Source organism: Dromiciops gliroides, chromosome 2 (genome assembly GCF_019393635.1).
Source record: "Dromiciops gliroides isolate mDroGli1 chromosome 2, mDroGli1.pri, whole genome shotgun sequence".
Lineage (NCBI taxonomy): Eukaryota > Metazoa > Chordata > Mammalia > Microbiotheria > Microbiotheriidae > Dromiciops > Dromiciops gliroides.
In genome coordinates this window covers 380,262,110-380,271,620 of record NC_057862.1, presented here as the reverse complement: position 1 = coordinate 380,271,620, position 9,511 = coordinate 380,262,110, and positions in this window count along the sequence as shown.

Below are 9,511 nucleotides of genomic sequence, written 5' to 3'. Positions count from 1 at the left end.
TCTTAGTCTTAATCTCTCTCTCTCTCTCTCTCTCTCTCTCTCTCTCTCTCTCTCTCTCTCTCTCTCTCTCTCTCTCTCTCTCTCTCTCTCAGATCATACCTAAAGATAAATCCCCTCTAACATTCTCCATCATTGTTAACCAGACTTTTCTTGAAGAACACAAGTGAGGGGACATACTTGACTACCAAGGCAGCAGGCAGTCCATCAGACTTTTGGACATCTCTAATTGTTATGTCCCTTGGAACTGTAGAAATAGACACAGATAGGACTACAATTGCAGAAACATAATCTCAATGTCACTCCCTCCTGTTTCTATTTTCAACTTGATCATTGGTTTACATAGGGTATAGCTGACTATATTTATTGGTTATAAGGACAGTCTTAGGGGCATAGGAGAAGGGTAAGAGGGTAGTTACAGTAAGAGAGAGAAGAAGAAGGAGAAAGACAAGAAGAAGGAGGAGGAGGAGAAGAAGAAGAAGATGAAAAAGAAGATCATCATCAATGAATATTAAAGATATACCATACATAACAGGAAATATCAGGTTCAGAAAAAGCCATAAAAAGCAGGGCTATTTTATTAATATTTTGATAGTTTTAACATATGCTAAAATATGTATAACACAAGGTCACAAATTTATCTACATTTCTTTCCTACTCTTTGAAAACTGAAATTTTTTATATTTATTAATGTTTGTTAAATTTATAACAACAACAACAACAAAACCCTGAGGCTGAGAGGTAAAGAGACTTGATAAAAGTCAAACAAGTAGGTTTCTCAGTGTTTAGAATGAGAAAGATCTGAGTTCAACTAGACCCAGATATTTATGAGTCATGAGGCTGGATAAGTCACTTTACTTCTCTTTGTCTCAGCTTTGTCATTGGTAAAATGAGGATAATAATAGCACAGACCACCATGATTTGAGAGAAAATCATATCAGATAATGTTTATGAAGCAGTTTGCAAACCTCAATGCATTGTACACATTAGTTATTATGGTAAGTCTGTGATTCAAAATGAAATCGACTTACTCTAAGTAAAAAGATTCCAACATTATACTGATATTTCTCTGCCTCTATTACCTCATTTCCCAGAATTATAGAATTTCTGAATTGGAAAATACCTCAGTGAATGTCTACTGCAACTCACACCTGAAAAATAATCCCCTCAGCAATTTACCTGATAAGTAGAAATCCAGCTTTTACTTTAAGCTCTCCAATGGTGAAAAACTCATTATCTCCTATGGGAATTCAATCTCCCTGGGGACAGCTTGACTTTAAATTTCTGATTCCCATCATGACTAATTCTTTTGACAAATTCCAAGTTTCTTAGAAGGATCCTTATATGGCATGCACTTTAGGGCCCCCATTATTTTTTTTTTGTCCTTCTTGTGATATGTTCCTTCATATCAATGTTCTACCTAAAGTGTGCTATCCAAGAGAGAATAAAGAGAACTGTGTGAATACTGAAAGCTGGGTCTCAATTAATGCAGTCCAAGGATGCATTCATAAATTCTGGCTGCGTTAGAAAATTGTTGACTCATAGTGGACTCATAGGCTACTAAAAACCTTCAGATGACTTTTAGACAAAGTGGGGTATAATTATGCCTTCCTCTACTTCTACTTAAGCTATTTAAAATATATGTCTTAGAAATCGTCATGTGATGCTTTGCATTTAGCCTCATTAGATACTGTCTTTGTAAATTTGTCAGAAAGTTCTAGTCTGTCCTCATCTTCTTGTGTCCTAAATCTGACATCCAGTGTGTTAACTAGCTATATTTCCTAACTTTGGATTGTCTATCTCCTAAGGATGCTGCTGATCCCTTTGTCCAAGTCATCAATAAAATTGTTAACTAGCAGAGATCCAATAATACTCATATTGTATAGGTGGTGAAAATACTATTATCCACATATTACCTATGAAGAACCAGGGACTAAGAGAGTACTAATGACTCTGTGGTCTGATCTCTCTCTCCCTCTCTCTCTCTCTCTCTCTCTCTCTCTCTCTCTCTCTCTCTCTCACACACACACACACACACACACACACACACACATACACACTTATGTATATGTATGTATTCTATGTGTATGTATGTCGGTCTATAAGTTTCTGTGTTGAGGTGTGTGTATCTGGTCTAGAGAGGGAGAAAAAGTGACAAAAGCATAAAAAGACAGAGATGGAAAAAGAGAAAAACAGATAGAGACACAGAGAGACAGAAAAATAGAGACACAGATTCAAATACAGAAATAGAAACAGAAACAGAATTTTTTGAATTCTTGGGTCAGCCTGTGACTATATTCATACAGGACAACATCTGTGTGCTTCATGTGTTAATGTGTTTTTTCTCCAGAGACATACCTGCCTATGCATCTCCAATAATGATATGGGCTCATGTAAAATATGGTTTTGTGGGCCATACAAATCTGCATGTGCGTCTGTCTCCAGGCCTGTGTGGACAGGATGGCTCACTCTACCTGTTAAAGAGTAAAAGAGCAAACATTAGTAAAACTGATAATACGCCTGGTGGTGATGATTCAACCAAAACAAGCACATCTGTTAGCGCAGAGCAGCCTGCCAGGTCTGCATCAGGGGAAAAGCAATTGAATAATAATGTCATAAATGCAAAGTAACTTCACCAGAATTTGATATCAAATTAAATCCACCTCTGTTGGGGATAGGTATGTATATGCATGTAGATGCGAATATATATATATATATATGTGTGTGTGTGTGTGTGTGTGTGTGTGTGTGTGTGTGCACATATATCCCCAATTAAGGTGGATTTAAAATATACATATATATACACATATACCTTATATATTCATTTGCAAATACATGAATACACATACATATAGAATGTCCCATAAGTATTAGTGCAGTTTTAAGTTTAAATGTAAACATATGCATACATAAATAAATGCATACACACATACATACATATGTGTGCATGTGTAAACAATATGTAGGCATACACACACCAAATGATGTGGATGTTATGTGTGTACATGTACACATGTACTGTACACATGTACAAATGCATTTGAAAATATATTAATATACATACATACAAATCTGCAATGTGTCCCATAATCCTTACTATGACTATAAGATTTGGTTCCTATAAGCCCATATATAGACATGCACACATTCATACATATCTTGCCTATGTGTCTGTGTCTGTGTCTATTTATATATCCTGGGTTCAAGTCCCAACTGTGACAGTCAGAATCTATAGCCCTTCTATTCTGGGCCTCAGGTTCCTCATCTGTAAAATTATGGTGTTGGATTATGTGTTTTTTAACATCTCTTCTAAATCTAAATTCTATGTTCCTTGGAATATATATATATATATATATATATATATATATATGAATGTACATGCATGCACATGTAAAATATAAATATACACATGTATATGTTTATATTTGTTCACATGTGCATATATGTGTATATATGTATGTGTGTATATATGTACATATGTATGTGTATATGTGTGTGTGTGTATATATATATATATATATATATATATATATATATATATATATATATATATATATATATATATATATATATATATATATATATATATATATATATATATATATATATATACTAGTAGGCATGCATGTAATGAAATATGATTATCCTATATGGCATGTTTACACATAGAAACTAGACACATTCATCTTTAGTTGAGGTGACTCTAATGTGTTTATACTTAAGAGAGTCAGTATGATATTATGAATTAAGTTCTGTATTTAGAGTTAGATGAATGAGAGTCAAAGATCAGTTCTATTCACAACTTTTATAACCTTGGGCACATATTTAATAATAATAATATCAATAAGAATAACTACTAATAGCTAGAATATTTAGGGTTTCCAAAGCTGTTTTCAAATATCTTATTTAATCTTCAGAATAAACCTAGGAGGTAGGAGCTATTGTTGTTACTGAATTTGAGATGAGGAAACGTTCACAAAGAGGTTAATGATTTATCCAGGATCACTCAAGTGGGGAATATCTAAAGCAAAATCCAAACACAGGTCTTTCTAACTCCAACTTCAGTGCTCCATCTGCTGTAATACCTAGCTACCTTTCTGAACCTCTTTTTCCTTATCTGTAAAATGAGAGAGTTGGATTAGAGGTGATCTAAACCTGTAACTCTAAATTTATGAATGCATATGGGTATATTGTGTTTATTAACATACATATTTAGTAGCTAATATTTCACAAGATCTTAGCCTACTAAATATTTTAGGGTTTCAATACACTGGAGGCTTATTAGCTTTAGATCACATTCCTCTCCACATAAATTCCAGATAAATTGGATTACTTTCTTCCTACATTTTGTCCTGTCTTTTCTTGTCTTCATGACTTGCATCATTACAGGATCTATCTATCCAGAAATAGACACCCTTTTCGCCACCCCCAGTACTTATTTAAGACTTCAATCATGCATTATTTCCTACATGAAAACTTTCCTGATTTTTCCCTTCCCCACAACCCTCCTCTCCCCATCCCAATACACACACATACACAGGCACACACACTTTATAGTTCTCTCTCCTGGAATCTCTAAAAGAATTTTGAATAAATATATCTTTTTCACTTGGAGATCCTAGGAAAGAGAATTATTAAATGAGTGTGGCCTCTCACTTAAACTATAGTCCTTTGGCTCTACATCTTCCCTCTACCATTAAAATTCTGAATGGTATGGCAGCATATTCCTCATCTTTGAATCTCCAGCATTGGGCACAGAGTTAAAGACATAGCAGGTGTCGAAAAAAAAAGGACATCGCAGGTGTTTAAAAATGTTTGTTGAATTGAAGCTCAAGTTTAATCTAAGTGTAACATTTTATAGAGCTGTGAAGAGCTAAATTGGGATTCTGGAAGCATACTAAAATCATAGGATTAGGTAGTTCAAACTATTATAGATAGAATCTAATCCAAGCTCCCCCTGTTATCTAGGAAAGGGAATGGATCATATATTCTTAGGACAGAAGGCTAAAATGGACTTTAGAAACATAATCCAATATCCTCATTTGACAGATGGAGAAGCTGAGGTTTAGAAAGGGAAAATGACTTATCCTAGAACATGCAGTAAGTGGCAGATACAGGCTTCTAATTCAGGTCTTTTGATTCCAGAGTCAATGTTTGACTATAGCAGAGTAGCTAGGTATAGCTACTGTTATTTCCTTTCATTGCTTTCTATTTTATAAGTTTCAAATCTTGGCATTTTTTTCATATTCATAGTGTACTCACTAATAAATACATGCATCATTACCAACTTATGCCTTCATTTGATAATTATTTTCTGAGGATCTACTGTATATTGATAAATGTACACAAATATTAGATAAGATATGGTCCCTTCCTTCCTGGAACTTAGTAGTTAGTACATATAATCTACTCATAGACGAGCTTGGTAAAAGTCATTCTAGGGTCTGCTATAACCATGCTTGTTTGGGGCAGGAACCAGATAGAAAAAAGGTGATAAAAGAGGCAAGTTTTGCATCTCCAGATGGTGGCTGTCTCTGGTAAACCTAGAGAAATTAGCAATAAAGGAGAGAAAACATTATTTTGTGTTTTTTTTTAACTAAACTCCATAGCTGGAATAATATTACCCTGTAATGAGGCAGAGGAACTTCCTCTGAGGATTTTGAAGCACATTAGAGATGCCATTTCATTAATCCTCCCTGTGCCTGGAATTTGGCACCTGGAGTGTAATGCAAAATGCAAAACAAATGCTGGGATCTTCATGGTTTCCATGGGTTGAAATCTCCACATGGACCTCACAGTTCATGGAGTGGTAGAAAGAGCAGTATATTCTGGTATAATCTCTATGACTAATAAACTGTGTGACATCGGGACAGACATTTCTGCTCTCTCAGTCTCAGGTCTCTCCCCTACAAAATGAGGGCTGATTTTTAAGTTCACTTCCAGCTAAAAATTCTAAGACCATACTTCAAAATATGGAATCATCAACAACAGAAGTTGAGGTCTTTTCGTGTTCTTCTTTGCCATGACCATTCAGGGAACATACTTTATCTGAAGTTGCATTGGATCTCAAACAGAAACAACATCTGTAGAAAGTAGCCCCAGACCCAAAGATGATAAAAACTGGAAATAATCTTAGAGATGATAAAAATCCTAGGACCCTCTAGCTCCAGAGCTGCAAAGGAATGTAAAGGTCATTTAATTCAACCATCACATTTTTTATAGATGAGGAAACGGGTTAAATTAACCTCTAAATGATTTACCTAAGATCACATAGGCAATAAAGTACTTAACTGGATTCAAGTACAGGTCTCCTGAAAGCTTAGTTAGACAAGTAATAAATTTTTATTCGAAAGGCCTTGATTCAGTTCCTCATCTGTGATTAAGTACCCATATGACCTTAAACAAGACTGTTATCTTCCCTAGGCTGGCCTCAGTTTTACCCGTCTATAAAATGGTCTGGGTTAGATGATCTCTAAGGTCATTTTGAGTTGGAAATGCTTTGATCCTTTCCAGTCTTATATATTTTTCCCCTTCAAACTGCCTTTTTCTATGCTACCTATTTCCTTCCCTAGGAAGACAATAATCAGGCTATTTCTCTCTCATATATTGCATGGCAATGAGGGTTAACAGACTTGCCCAGGGTCACATACAGCTAGTAAGTGTCAAGTGTCTGAGGCAAGATTTGAACTCAGGTCCTCCTAAATCCAGGACAGGTGCTTTATCCACTGTGCCACCTAGCTGCCCCCTCAGTATATTTTCAAAACAAAATTAGCTAGGTCTTGTATATCTGGTGAACAGTTTAAACTATTTTAAATCTCTTTGAATTCTTAGTTTTTTAATTCTTGTTCCAGGCTCTGACAATGCTCTGCTCTGAGCCATCTCTTTCTTTTGTTTGGAAAAGCCAAAGTAAGTTAATGGGAATGAAGCCCAAATCTTCCCCAATCATTTGCATTTAAATTGTCCAAATGGTGTGTGGTGAGAGCTATTTGATGTCCAAGAAGCCATTGGAGCCTTTTAAACTTAAAAGCAGGAGGTCAGAGTTGGCCAGCAGTGAGGAAACCTCTGTGCTAAGTGGCAAGGGCTGACCGTGTTCCAAATTCTGTACCTCAAAAGTCCATTCTAGTTTGAAGCATGGGGGAGGGGAGTCCTTGAATAATTCACCTCATGGAGGAAGGTAAAGGCTAGTGTATGAGAACATATTTGTGGTATTGGGTTCTGGAATGACTAGGCGGGGCCCCTCCAGTTCAATTCATGTCTTGCTGGAAAAAAATAAAAATAAAAACAGAGACTGAAAGAATCTCAATAACTCTTCTAAAATGACCTTACTCAGGCAGCTAGATGGCTCAGTGCATAGAGCACTGGCTCTGGATTCAGGAGTATCTGAGTTCAAATCTGACCTCAGACAATTAACACTTACTAGCTGTGCGACCCAGTGCAAGTCATTTAACCCCAATTGCCTCACAAAAAAAATTAAATTAAAATTAAAATAAAAAAATGACCTTACTCCTCTTTTTGTCTTCATTAGCTCTGATAACCTAGTCCCAGAGCTAATGATACCCAACAACTTCAAACACACTTTTATTAAAGCCCTGATTTTGCCATTGCACATATGGGCCACATTTTCCTATTCCAATTTTCCCCTTCAAGCTTGATTGCACCCTAACCTTGACTATGTGGTCCAACCTTAACAACATCTACAGCTTCCCATATTGTTTTTTTTTTTTTTTTTGAGGCATTTGGGATTAAGTGACTTGCCCAGGGTCACACAGCTAGTAAGTGTCAAGTGTCTGAGGATGGATTTGAATTCAGGTCCTGCTGACTCCAGGGCTAGTGCTCTTTCCACTGTGCCACCTAGCTACCCCCTTTTTTAAATTATAAAAGTATTTTATTATTTTCCAGTTACATGTAGAGATAGTTTTCAACATTTGTTTTGATAAGATTTCCAGTTTCAAATTTTTCTCCCTCCCTTCCCTCCATCCCTCCTCCCCAAGACAGCAAGTAATCTGATATAGGTTATATATGTACAATAACATTAAATATATTTCTGCATTAGTCATGTTATAAGAGAAGAATCAGAGTAAAAAGGAAAAACTTCAAAAAAAGAAAAACATCATCACCAAAAACCAAAGAAATAGTATGATCCAATCAGCATTCATATTCCATGGTTCTTTTTTTTTTCTTCTGGATTTGGAGAGCCTTTTGCAGCATGAGTCCTTTGGAACTATCTTGTACTGTTGTATTGCTGAGAAGAATCAACTCTATCACAGTTGATCACCACATAATATTGATGATATTATGTAAAGTGTTCTCCTGGTTCTGCTCATCTCACTCATTATCAGTTCATGCAAGTCCTTCCAGGTTTCTCTGACATCTGCCTGCTCATCATTTCTTACAGTACAATAGAATTCCATTACATTCATATACCACAACTTGTTCAGCCATTCCCCAATTGATGGGCATCCCCTCAATTTCCAATTCCTTGCCACCACAAAAAGAGCAGCTAAAAATATTTTTGTACATGTGGGTCCTTTTCCCTTTTTAATGATCTCTTTGGGGAAAACAAAACAAAACAATTGTGGTATTGCGGGGTGAAAGGGTATGCATACCTTGATAGCCCTTTGTGCATAATTCCAAATTGTTCTCCAGAATGGTTGGATCAGTTCACAGCTCCACCAACAATGTATTAGTGTTCCAATTTTCCACAGCTTCCCCAACATTTATTATTTTTCTTTTTTGTCATATTAGCCAATCTGATAGGTGTCAGGTGGTACCTCAGAGTTGTTTTAATTTGCATTCCTCTAATCAGTAATAATTTAGAGCATTTTTTCATATGGCAATAGATAGCTTTCATTTCTTCATCAGAAATCTGCCTGTTCATGTCCTTTGATCATTTCTCAATTGTGGAATGACTTGGCTTCTTATAAATTTGATTTAGTTTACAATATATTTTAGAAATAAGGCCTTTATCAAAAATATTGTCTTTAGAAATTGTTTCCCAGCTTTCTGCCTCCCTTCTAATTTTGGCTGCATTACTTCTGTTTGTACAAAAACTTTTTTAATTTAATGTAATCAAAATCATCCATTTTGGATTTCATAATATTCTCTATCTCTTGTTTAGTCATAAACTGTTCCCCTTTCCAAAGATCTTAAAGGTAGACTATTCCTTCCTCTTCTAATTTATCTATGGTATCACCTTGTATGTCTAAATCATGTACTGATTTTGGCCTTATTTTAGTATATAAGGTGTAAATGTTGGTCTATGCCTAATTTCTGCCATACTATGTTCCAGTTTTCCCAGGTTTTTGTCAAATACTGATTTCCTATCCCAGAAGCTGGAGTCTTTGGGCTTATCAAACAGTACATTACTAAAGTCATTTACTACTGTGTCTCCTTTGCCTAGCCTATTCCATTGATCCTCCACTCTATTGCTTAGCCAGTACCAGATAGTTTTGATGGCTGCTGCTTTATAATGGAGCTACAGATTTAGTACAGCTAACCCACCTTCCTGTGCATT